The sequence below is a fragment of the Mytilus edulis genome, chromosome 11 (genome assembly GCF_963676685.1).
Source record: "Mytilus edulis chromosome 11, xbMytEdul2.2, whole genome shotgun sequence".
In the NCBI taxonomy this organism is placed as follows: Eukaryota; Metazoa; Mollusca; class Bivalvia; order Mytilida; family Mytilidae; genus Mytilus; species Mytilus edulis.
This window is the reverse complement of record NC_092354.1, coordinates 76,442,793-76,456,876: the sequence shown is the minus strand read 5'-3', so window position 1 is coordinate 76,456,876 and position 14,084 is coordinate 76,442,793. Positions and strand designations below refer to the sequence as shown.

General features: G+C 31.7%; 1 protein-coding gene across 1 annotated transcript in view; it reads right to left on the bottom strand.

Annotated features, from left to right (window-relative positions):
• Positions 1–14,084, bottom strand: part of LOC139496309 (leucine-rich repeat-containing protein 15-like) — a 332,962-nt gene that overhangs the window by 223,108 nt on the left and 95,770 nt on the right. The window lies entirely within an intron of this gene.

Here is a 14,084-nt window from a genome sequence, read left to right as displayed (position 1 = left end):
AAACTTACTTCAATATAATAAGTTTAAATTGTATTTTCTAAAAGAGACCATATAACTGTATATAATACATTTTAAAGTTTTATTAAACTACGCCATTGGAGGTTACTAAGCACCAACAACACATTGATTGTGTGATATAATGCAGTTTCGAACAATACACTATGATTGATTTTTTTTTATGACAAGGCGCATATTATAGAATTTACCTTACTTCATTTTGTCTGATAATTTAATTGATCATTCCACGATGATACATGTAAGTTAAGGTGTAATACCACCAATTATCGTACGTCACATCCGGTTATATACGACAATAGGCCGAACAAAAATATTTTAACGTATTGTATATTCGTAACATATTTTATATAAACCTATGTTTTTACAGTTTGTGTTTGACATGAATGACACTTATAAGACAAGCGAACTATACAATTTAATAGAAATGACTAAATATGTACATTTATTTCATTTTATTGTTGATATTACTTTTTCTCTGATCCATGTTATTGTTTAGATTTGTCAATTTGTACACATTTGTGTTTACAATCATATGCAGATCTTATCTAGATTAACATTAACAAAAATTATATAAGGTGGAGATCTCGAAATAGTAAATGCACGTCTGTTTTAGCTAATTCGAGATTATCACTACCTATCATATATTTATAAAGACAAAAATTTCCTCTTATGGCAATCGTTTCTATAACATGTATAAAGAATCAATTTACGATTTCGTTCATTTTTTTTATAATTCTAGAACTTGTCTTATCGTTTAAAGATTCTCACGTTCTTCACAAACAGAATATGTTGGTTAAATCGTTTTTGAAGACGAGTAACAAATTAAGTCAAATAATTTATTTGCAGACAATATGTGCTTTTAAATTCTCCGTAGACGAAGCGTTCGATTTAACGACCTCATTTTGATCGAACTTCGACAGGCAGACAGTGTTACAACTTAAGCAATGATTTACTGGTGTTCCAGAAATTTCGTAAATGACAAATAACATGTGATATAAGTTCTACTTTAATGAAACATCAAGCAAACGATAAATAAGAAGACATTTATGTAAACGCATAATAATCATAAACAATTCATAGATTTACTACTATAAAAACAAAAAAGTAAAAATAACTCTTTCTAGTACAAGATAAGCATTTGGTAATAAAGTAAAACATGCAACACTCTATATATGTCTTCTCATCTAATTTGGTTGCAAATCGTTTCCTATTTTGTGAGAACATATATTACTGTATGACGTCAACATATTTAAATCAATAATTTAGTAAGAGCGAAATATCGGTTTCATTTATAAAACAATTTACTGAACAAATGCAAAACGTAAAATAACAAAAAAAAAAAAAAAAAAAAATTCAAGGAAAATTCAAAACTAAATATCCATTATAAAATAGCAAAATCAAACGTTTTAACATAATTCTGGTGTCATATTCCTGACTTGGTATCGGCATTTCTTTATGTAACAAAATGGTGCATTAAACTGATTTTGTTTACCTATTTAAACCTAACATTTGTTTAACAGTTGCATATAATGCCATTATATTGACAACAATGTGTGAGCCTGACATAAAATATAAATACGACAAAAAATGGGGTAGAACAGTCAACATTGTAAAATAATCTTGATAACTATAGAACAAACAACTTTTCGTAACAGATATAGTGTAGGCAAATGAATACTAATACATATCAGTAACATGACATGTGCTAGCATTTACATAGTTCTGTATTTTATAATCAATAGATATTTTTTTTTTAATACATATATTTGAAATTGTATCAAAGAAGTTTGAGAAAGCCTATGCTATTATCATGATTATTGGCCTGTAGATAAACAAATTGGTACAAAGCAAAACATGCTGTTCAGATCTTTTATATATTCATTTTGATAACATTGATTGTCAGTGGGCAATATCATGTACATATGGTATCAACGTCTTGATATATAATAAAAACAACTTCACTTATCATCCAGTGACGATCATTGACTACTATACATGTTTGAAGGTCGATTTAAAGTAAATTCAGGGTCATATATGTTTTGCAGAAACATAGAAGAGAGCACCTGTTTTTCATGTTCGTTCGAATCAACACTACTTTTTGATCTGTTTTTAAACAACATGTATTGTTTAATAGTAATACAGACTGGTTTCATATTTCAGAGAACTACAGTACAACAAGATACGATCAATTGACAGTAATACGTTTATAAACATGGAAAACTTGTTTTATCTGTAAGTTGTGACGTTTAATATTCTATTGAGTTTTCTTTAACTTGTATTGTCCGTACACTTAGCTCATTAATAAAATAGGAAATAGGAAGATTACATATTTATTTAATATTATGATAACATCAATTTGGTAAAAAAGCTGCTTTAGTTTATAGTATAACTTGTAAGCTTAAAAGTTTGAGTTTTCCTCCTCAAGCAAATGTCATAAAGGCGCCTCGGATAAACGCAAATCATTACATGGACTGGCACTGGATCAGCTTCAGATATGAAACTTCTGTTGTTTGATGACGACTCTTTAAATAAAAATAAAACAGGACATCTGGTAGCGTACACATTTGTTTTGGTCATTGTTTTCAAGCATTACTGCCATTTATATGTTACAATCAATTCTGAGTTAACAAGTATGCTGATGTATGAGACGGCTATAAAGTTTTCCCTATACTGTTCATACATCGTCAGTTTTGATTGATGTGTGAAATGGTTTTGTTATATATAAACCTTCTTGGGTTATGCAAGCTACTGATTTTTGTTTTGGGTCAATATTTTGAATCAACAGAAAATATGCTAGTGCCATAGCGGTCGAGTGACATAAAACTTTCTGATCAGGCCGGGTACATAGAGATAACGGATAATTCAGAAACAAATAATCAAATAATGTGTAGTCTGGTTGTCAAAGAAATATTTTAATAAATTCACTAATCTATCATTTATTAAAATTCCATTTCAGGGACTATTTACGTTATATACAGTTTACAAAATGCATAGTTCAAAGATTCATTGGTACATCATTTTACACATCACAAACGGATTTCATTACATGCCGCATCAAAATAAGTATCTAATACTGTGCACACTTAAAAAGCAACACACGCATAGTGTCCAAAACCAAGCAACTGTCTGAGCGGACAAAATATAAAAAATACAAATAGTTGAATAGTAATGTAACACAAGTTTCTATGAATTTTAAAGTCCTCCTATGATCTGCTAAAATCTGCCACTATTAACAAAACTTTTAACGTATCATATTGGAGTGTTCTTCATTGCCTTCAATTCCTCTTAGCACTAAAACTTAGGGATCTTATATACCTATGATATCCAAATATTCTCCAACTGACCCAAATAATCTCCAAATATTCTCCAACTCTTTGTTTACAAAAATAAAACATATAAATCATATCTGTCCGGTTGCCGAAACAATGAATTCTTGCTCAAAGGTCTGTGGGTCGCTCATCATAACAAATCGCCTTAAACCAAGATGAAGTCCTTTCAAAAAGTTTTCCATAGCTAACCTGTCATGCTCGTCAAGTGACATGCCTCCATGTGCCCGTCTTCCCAGTTTTAAGATTGCATTTCCGTAGTCTTCAACACATTCACCAGAAATCTGCTACCTCTGAAATAATTCACTAAAGTAATACGCTCCAATTCTTTTGGGCAAAATCTTTCATCTAACTTTTTTTATATTGTATCAACATCATTTTGAATTGCACTATCCAAATCCTCGAAATAGCCAGTAGCTTTACCAATAAGGTATGCAGGCAACATTTCTCCCTTCCTTCCATCACTCCAACAATTAGTTCGGCTTATCCTTTCAAATATTTTGTATCCAGCTTTCAAAGTCTTCACCGACTAAAAAATTTCCATGGTGTTACTTCGGATTTCACTTCAGGCAAATTTCTGTGTTCCTGAGGTGTAGATGAAATTGGTGTTCGGACTACAGACACAGACGGAGTAGGTGATAGACCTCTATTTCTGGTTTTCCTTGTACGGCCCATACTTATTACGTACATTCTATTTAAACAATCAAAATAAAAATATTATGACGAAACACTTACAGTTCAGAAATATATTAACGTACATCCAAAAGTTATATCTGGTAGTCCATATGTTGAATTATTAAATTTACTAGTTGTCTTTGTTGGATCCCACTTCTGACACCTAAAATGACATGGCGGTCGAGTAACATTAAACTTCCAGGTCAGACCGGGTATATTGAAATAACGGATAATACAGAAACAAATTATCAAATAATGTGTAGTCTGGTTGTCAAAGAAATATACAAGTAAATTCACTTATCTATCATTTATTAAAATTCCATTCCAGGAAACTATTTACATTAAATACAGTTTACAAAATGCATAATTCAAAGATTCATTGGTACATCATTTTCACACATCAAAAATAGATTTCATTACTTTCCGCATCAAAATAAGCGACAGTGTCTAATACTGTGCACACAAAACCACGCCACAGTCTGAACGGACAAAATATAGAAAAAAAAAACAGTAATGTAACACAACTTTCTATGAATCCAAAAGTCCTCCCAAGATCTGCTAAAATCTGCCACTAATAACAAAACTTATTGGGTTGTTCTTCCTTACCTTCAATTCCTCTTAACACTAAAACAGAGGGATCTTATATACCTATGATCTCCAAATATTCTCCAACTGACCAAATTAATCTCCAAATATTCTCCATTTTTTTGTTTACAAAAATAAAACATATAAATTATATAAAAATTATATAAAAGTATTTACTAAGTGAACTTAGAGAAAATGCTCTGTTAATCTCGTATAGCAGGATAGCCATTTGACTCAATGACTTTAACAGACGATAACCAAAACGTTAATATGACAAAAGTAATTACAGTGGACATAAAATAATACTTGTACACTAGCACTCGAGAGTGATGCAAACAATGTTTGATAGACATTGTGTTCCCATATTGGTCTTATTTGTAATACATTATCAGTTCTGAATAACCAAAAAATATTGATTTTTTCGCAAATAATATAATTTCAAAAAAAGTGCAAATGTAATCCGTTTCGGTTTATGCGGTCAAATATTGTTGTAATATAAGCATAACGAGATGTGATAATATTGCCTTTGATCAAACTAACCACCATACAAACAACACAGAGATATGAAAAATTCTGAATTGTCATTCGTCTATATACATTCTGATACTAAAAAGTAAACATGGTCAACTTTGCTTGATGTGGTCATTTGTCTATATACATTCTGATACTAAAAAGCAAACATGGTCAACTTTACTTGATGTGGTCAAATATTTTTGTTATACGAACTAGCCTGACGTATAAAAACTACTTATTTTTGGCGATAATTCGAAATCGTTCTCTCTAAGGTCGGTGCTTCTCTAAATAGCTTGATTGATACAAATACTGGTAATGTTTGTCCCTGAAGGTCTCATCAGCTAATAGGTAAGTTCTGAAGTAATGCTTGGTCAATATGTATATGTGTGTACTGTTTCTACTCGATGATAGCATGAGCTAATCTGTATTCGGTCTGTTTTAGCACTAGTTCAACATATAGTTGCAGAAAACCTAAGCCGTATTAGGCACAATATATTTGGAACTTTTGTTCGTCAATGCTCTTCAACTTTGTACTTGTCTGGCGTATTGCGTTATAGTTATAGCTATTATTTGCATTTTCTCTTTCCTATGTGTTTTCCCATTTATTTGCATTGAGTCCTGTCATGTAAGGTTGTCATTTTAATGTTATATTTAACATTGACATCAAAGCGGGAGGTGTGGCTAGCCACAAAACTAGGTTCAACCCACCATTTTTTTCTTAAAATGTCATGGAACAAGCCAGGAGAATAGCCATTGTTATAATATAGTTCGTTTCTGTATGTGACACATTTTAGTGTTGTGTTTCTGTTGTGTCGTAGTTTTCCTCTTTTATTTGATGTTTTTCCTTCAGTTTTAGTTTGTTATCAAGATTTGTTTTTGTTACAAATCGATTGAAGAATGTATAACAGCGGTATACTACTGTTGCCTTTATTCGATACCAATACTGGTTTACTTTTAATTCCCGTGGGTAAAATTAGTTGATTTGTTATGATTATATAATAGCACTTAGTCATTACCTGTGTTGATGTACGGTTAGTTCCCGAACGTATCATTATCTAATTGATTTGTGCCTCTATGACAGCACTAAGTCGATACTAACAATGAAGTATTGTAAGTTTGTGAATAAATCACTTGATCATTAGTGGGTACTTCTACTGACACTGGGCTGATACCAATACTGAAGTTCCTGATAGTATCATTACCACACAAGAATGTATTTCTGTAGTGATACTTGGTCAAAACAAACTGTCAAAATTTAAAGAAAGTGTAGCAACATTACAGCACTTTCAGGGGAAAGAGGGTACATTTTTATTTACAAAGTCCATATTTTAAAAATAAACATTTGTTTCTTAAACCATACACAAACCCCATTTTTACTGATCAATGAATGTTCTATACAAGAACTTTTTGATATATATGTTTGTTTATTCGTCAGTGACCAGGAAATGTATTCGTAAAAATAAGATTTTAAGAGATTGTTGGTATAACTCTTCTGACGATTCGTTTTTATCAGCATTTTATATGACTTCTTATTATATACTTAATAGTAAATACATACAAATAGTATTTGCAGTACGGCCAACTGCAATCGTGACGTATCAGCCATCCGTCAAAATAACAATAGCATTCACGTTCACAAAGCGTTATTACGCATTACACCTGTATGACGTCCCATTTCCGGTACTAGTCACTGTTGCAAAGGTTTTATCAAAATCTATATAACGTTAATTCACATAAAAAACACCATCTACTTGGGGTAAATAAAAAAGTGTATATGGTATGGCTTTTACAACATTAAACCACATTAACCATCAACCAAAATATTCCCCTGGCAGAGCTCTTGTGATTATATTGGTGGCCCAGGTAGTATATACAGATGTGATATTGAAAAAGCCATATGATACTCTTATCCATCAAGCAAATCTAGATGCTTAAGTGTTTTCATGCAAATGTTTTTGGGAGGTTTTGATCGAAACAACTGTCAAATTATCAAACATTGTTTAGCTACATGAATACAAAAGATTACATAATTATCTTATACTAGTGATATAAATAAAAATATTACATTAAATGGAATGTTTTAAGCAATACTCAATATCTTGACTTCCGGTACTGTTCACACAGAATAATTCTTAAAAATAATGTATGAAATATACTGTGAAGTCAACCAACGATGCCAATTGTAGCTTCGTGTGATGAAATTATGTTACTAGATACTGTTGTCTCCCTTTAGTATTTATTAGAATTCCATGAATTTATACTTCTTATTGTTTTGTTTTTAACACTGTTCTGTGTATAGTATTATATTATACCGTTGCCAGATAGGACATTCATTTAGGTGTCTTTTTACATACACCTTTTCATTGACCCTGCTTTTATGTTTAATTAGTAATTGCAACAATTGAGATAAAAAAGAAGATGATGAGAAAAAAATGGTCTGTGCTTTTCGGACTATCCTGAAAGTTACATTATGTTAACACATCTTCTTACTTTTACTACACAAGTTCGGCTGTGATGATCTTTTAAATTCGATGCATCTTGTAGCAATGGTCATATACAACAGCTGTATGTTATTGAATACGAATTATAGAGTTAGTTTTGTTGTTTAACCGATATTTACCAAATATTTAGTTTTAATAATCTTTAACTTAAAAATTATTCAGTTTATTTCTTTTGCAAAAGAGGGGCGAAATATACCAGAAGGACAGTCAAACTCTTAGATAACAAATAAACTGACAACACAATGGCTAAAAAAAGATAAACAGACAAATAATAGTACACAAAAGGCAACATAGAAAATTAAAGTCTTAACAACACGAACCCCACCAAAACCTGGGGATGATCTCAGGTGTGCCGGATAGGTGAACAGATCCTGCTCGACATATGGCACCGCACCATATTATATTCAGCATGAGCTGCAAATAAAGTGTTTTAATATTATGTAAAGGATACAAATATTCCACATACTATAATATAATCTTCTCTTTCCAGATATCTGGCTTACAATGAAATATCTACAATAAAACCGTTTAGTTTTATGAATCTTCCAAACCTACGAATTTGTTAGTACTACTTATGTATTGTTATAATTTCAATGAACGGACTTTTGAAATAACATAGCAATGAAAATCGAAAGGAAACGACACAAACCTGATAGCGTACGAAAGTACGTAAGTATATGTCCATGTAGGCCTTCAACAATGATCAAAAATATGTTGCAATATAACATATATAAATAGAATTGAACAAAGGAAGAAAAGTATCAAACGAGAATACGATGTAATCTTCAAAAAAGTAATTTAAAACAACCCCGAACTATGCGTTATTGGCCGCTACACAATCCCGCCGAAAAAAAACCCCGCTGATAAGTGATTGGTTTATAAATACATCAAACAGTAAAAACATGACATAGCAGGCTAACATTAAAGTTAATTTAAAATCTAAGAAATCTTCACTTTTTAAAGTCCCTTAGTAACTAACAACGGAATGTTTATACATTGCCTCCATCATGTCCAAAACTATAGATATACTCAGTAAGCAGTAGCGCACATTGATTTATTATATACTTTATCAATTGAAATGACAACACAACAACCAAAAGTATACATTTTTTATGATTGTAAAATATTAGTTGTAAAAAAAATTCAAATAACGATGTGTCGAGCGCTTAGAATGTTCAAAATAAACTCTAATATGTGACACGATATCATTGTGAGGGAATGAAAACTGGCTTTTCATAAAGCAACATCTGGCATTTATTTCGTTTTGTCTTTAATATCTAACACTTCTGAAATAAGGTAGTAAAAACGAAAAGTGTAATTTTGAGTCAATACTACATTTGAATCTGTATCCGTCTAATTGTTGTTCAAGAAAGTGTGTTACTCTAATTGTTCTTTCAACTAGATTTTAAACATATGAACATCGGTAAACTACCGCCTGGTTTGATCATTTTGTCAACCATTTGCTATAGTGAATCACTTTTTTTCCTATTTTAGGAATATTGCTTACAACAAGATACGATCATTAGAGAGTAATACGTTTATCAACATGACACACATGAATCAACTGTAAGTCGTCGAAATTTATTTTGTTTATGCTTATAAAAAACTCGCATTTTGCTTTGAAGTATAAAAGTTAGATTGAACATGTGCTGATGAGTCCTGATGGTAAAGTTAAAAGCAGAGGTTTTATTACCGCAAATATCTATTGACATTAAGTACTGACTCGAAATGTTTCAAAATTTAGCATACTACAGGGATACCTCTCCATTGCCGATGATTTATGTTGAGCTGCAGATACAGTTCGGTAATTATTTGCGTTTGGTTGCAATACTTTTTTTGTATGCTATTCTATTATAAATTTACTGTATATGACACATATTGAGATACTTGTATACTTGTATAACTTGTAGAACTATAATACTTGCTATTTTAAAATGTGTTTCGTTCGATCGAGGCTGACATGTTTTTAAAACACACTCAATGTTTAATGGTAAAGTAAATGAACTTCTTACTTTTTTTAAAATAAGGCAGTTCAGAACTTGAGGTTTTGTAAGTGTTGTACTGTTGTTTTAAGGATGAATATAATCTTATCTTTAAGATCTATGCAGAATAACGAAATATCTACAATAGAACCGTTTACTTTTGAGAATAGCTGTACATTTCTCATTCAGATTTCAATGTATGTATTATTTAATCATAACAATCGGAAATCGGAAGTTACAAATTAAAGTACGCCTTAACAGATGTCATTAACCATCATCCAAAGTTAAGAGTTCACCAATAAATAAATCCAATACTGCAAAGAAAGTTGTCAATGCTATGTAAATCCCTGATATAACTGGACAAATCTGAAGCAATTCAAAGAAAATTTCAACTGCCTGAAAATAACAAATAGTTGAGCTAACATATATGGATTATTTCTGCTGATAATATCGAAGGCACAGTTTTTGTTATTATACAAAAAATGTTATAGATAGACTCAGGACGTTGACATACATGAGGGTACATGTCGAGGACATTGCATTGATCTCCAGATATATTTTGTTATTATTTTCGTTTGATCACAATATTGTCTTCCTGTATTGTTTATATAGACAAATCATGAAGCTGTGACATCAGTCATCGATATAAATGTGTAGTGTCCGATGTAACTAGATATGTTTGTTTCTTCTTCTTCTTCTTCTTCTTCTTCTAGATTTCGAATCAATTGTACTTGTATCGTACTTTTTCGTAATCTTTTTGTTTTATTTAATACTGTAACTTTATATGACACATATAGATATGCTTTTTTAAAAAATTATTTTTTAAATCTAAGAGACGAATTTGTTACATGAAACGATTTTATTGAGACTCAATAATAAAGATTCAAACACCTGATTTTAAAGTAGAACCGTTTTTGTCGTCGGGCTCTATTCAAAATTTAATATTAAACTTGTCAAATCTTTTTAAGCTTTCGCTTATTATATGAGAGGGAATATTGCACGAAAAGGTGTGTAAAACGTGTTATTTTCATTTGAAGCCCGAGTCAAGGTCCTCATCAGTTATTCATATGAGCTCGAGGCATATTATAATGCTTATCGTCATGTGCAAAATGGTGTTAATAAAAAAAAAATTGCTTGTTTTTGTACAATGCATTTAAAACTGTTGTATACTTGGGGATTTTTTTTACAGATTCACATATCGGTAGAACAACTGTTTAATGTTGAATAAAAAATGCTGGCATCTAGGTTACTTTGGTGAGATATATGGTTAGATTGAAGTTCATTCCATAGTTATTTTATTCAAAATAATCTCTTTGACATTGTTTGGCATATGTATTTGACAATATTATATTATTCAGTGCTGAAAGTTTTCTGCTGTAATGTTAATTTTAAACTGGAATGCTTTCTGTTCTTTTGTCAGTTTTTTTTTATCTTTTTGACACATACCTTCTCTTTTCAGATTTCTATATAATAACGGAATATCTTCATTAGAACCGTTCACCTTTGTGAATCTTCAAAAACTGCGATATATGTGAGTACCTGTTTAATAAAATATTTGTATTCTAATAAACAAACTACTTTTAGAACAAAACATTGGAATGTTGAAGAAACAATGTCAACCTTGATAACGTATGGATGTTATTAGATAAAGTTTAACGTTATTCAGTCAACAATGAGCAAAACGCAGATCGTGTTAACACTACACATGCTACCGAATACCTTGACAAAATAACATCACCTTAAGCGTTAAGGCTTTGGCTTACTATTCTTTTTGTGCGGGATTATGTTGGCTTATGTAATGTAAATAAAGGCAACAGTAGTATACCGCTGTTCAAAATTCATAAATCGATAGAGAAAAAATAAATCCGGGTTGCAAACTAAAACTGAGGGAAACGTATCGAATATAAGAGAACTACGACACAACAGAGACACAACACCGAAATGTAACACACACAGAAACGAACTATAATGTAACAATGGCCATTTTCCTGACTTCGTGCAGGGCATTTAATGAAAAGAAAAACCCGGTGGATTGAACCTGGTTTTGTGGCATGCCAAACCTCCCGCTTTAAAGGCAGTGTTAATTATAACATTAAAATAACAACATTACACGTCAGGGCTACAATAAATTAATTGGGAGAAAATATAGAACAGAGAAACAAACGAATAATAGCCATCAAAAGGTAGCAGGTTAAAAATATTTTTATACGTTAGGCGCGTGCTACGTCCACACAAAAATATGCTAAGTGAAAAAAGTTTGAAAGTCATAACAACTACAAAGTTGAAGATCGTCAAGGACTAAAAGTTCCAAAAAGTTGTGAGACGACGGTTATCCACCTGGGACAAACACATTATTATCAAGAATAATACATAGTTTTGCAAACAGTACATTTTATAAAATGACTATATAATAGATATACATGATTAAACTGAAGTGGTGACTAGCTATAGCATTTTTGCAGCGGCCAAAGTGACATCACATTTCAATTTTCAAAACGTGTTCCGAAAATTTAGAAAAAATTTGGATGAAATTCAAGATTAGATGTCTATGAATAATCTAACTTCTATTAAAAACAGTGAAAATTATAAACTAATTAATATTTAACTGTAGTAGTAATTAGATAATTAATTGTATTATCTAGCTTTGTCGGCGTTTCTTCTGATCAAACTGCAAACCAAATATATCGTGTAAATTTCGTTGATCCAAAACTAAATCTACCAAATGAACTGGATGAGTAGTTATCTCCACCAAAACAACACACGAATACAACAGAAAACATACGATTTACAACTACAAACGTTAAGACATTTGACAAAATCCGATGACAGCAACAAACACAACATCAAAACCCAACAAATTAATTTGGGATGGAAAAGTACCGTGCCACGTCTTAAAACAATACGAATTCACACTCAGCAAAACAGTCACATTCGGGAATAAGTCACGTTCGGTATTAAAAAGATCAGACGAGGTAATGACAAACTACAATCTAACACGTGGTAAAAATGTCCATAGTTAGTTTGGAAAAAGATACATCTTATGGATCAACCAATTCGTGATGGTATCCGTAAAATTTACGGAGTGTGTCAACTTTAAACTGTCCTCCTCATAACTGTGTTGGAGCAGTTTCTGCGTTAGGAGCACACTCCTGTATATGAAGTCCGTATATTGTTAACATGCACGAGAATATCGTATCAATTGAGATATGTAAACGCAATACGAATGGGCAGGGGTATGTTACTGCTGAGAAATGGGAAATTGATAATTGGGAAGTTGAAATCGTCCCGTTTATCATAGATTTTCGCGTGAAGTCGTCTATATGTGTCAACATTGAGGAAAAGATAAAGGTATGACGCAGTCCTTCTAGTATCAGTAGTATCCTTAGTTTTAAGTTCACTGGGATATATGAGATGCAAGTTTTGGCTGAAATATGGGTTATTCAATGATAGGACTGGTATATATGAGATGCAAGTTTTGGCTGAAATATTGGTTATTCAATGATAGGACTGGTATATATGAGATGCAAGTTTTGGCTGAAATATGGGTTATTCAATGATAGGACATCATCAATATATCGGAAAGTAAAATTAAAAAAATTAGCAAGGTGCTTTTTCTGTTTGTCTTTTAGAAGGATTTGAATGATATCTGCTTCATACGAGTACACAAACAAATCGGCTAATAGGGGTGCACAATTAGTACCCATTGGAATACCGATTGTCTGTTGAAATATATAGAGATTAATACATGGCCTTTTCCATATCAGCCTGGGTATCATCCCGAGACCCCCATATCAGCCCGAGACGGAGTCGAGGTGCTGATATGGGTCGAGGGATGATACCCAGGCTGAAATGGAAAAGGCCATGTATTAATCGCTTTATCATATACTTCCGACAATAGTTTTATGTAAGGCAAATAAACTAATGCAATAACTAAAACAGTCAAACATTTTATAAAGAAAATTAAAATTATGAATCAAATATACTATAGTTGTCCAACAACAGCATCATTAACTCCTTATATATTTATGGTAACATTTCCTATAGAGGCATTCTGAAACATTGAACATTTGGAAGAGTTTTACGATCATTACAACTCCATGTTTGTTGTACTATAAAATGACTCATAATTGTCAATGGCATTTGTTAGCAAGTATTAAACTATCCCCACAAAAGTTTCCGTAAATTTGACATCTGACGTCACAATGGAAAAGTCAACAACCGATACCGGAAACAGCGGAAGTAACTTGCACGAGAGGCACTATTATGGGTTGTGTGCACGAGATGCACCTGATATGGGTTATCAGCCCGGGTGGGAAATTATGGCTTGTGTACTTCCGCTCATTACACATATGCAAAAGCTATCATATCAATGCTAAGTATATGATAAACAAATATATTGTCGATAAAAAAATCAAGCATTTTGATAATATAATCTTCAGTATATTTTCTAGTAGATTCAGCGTGGTTCTTCACAAAATATTAAT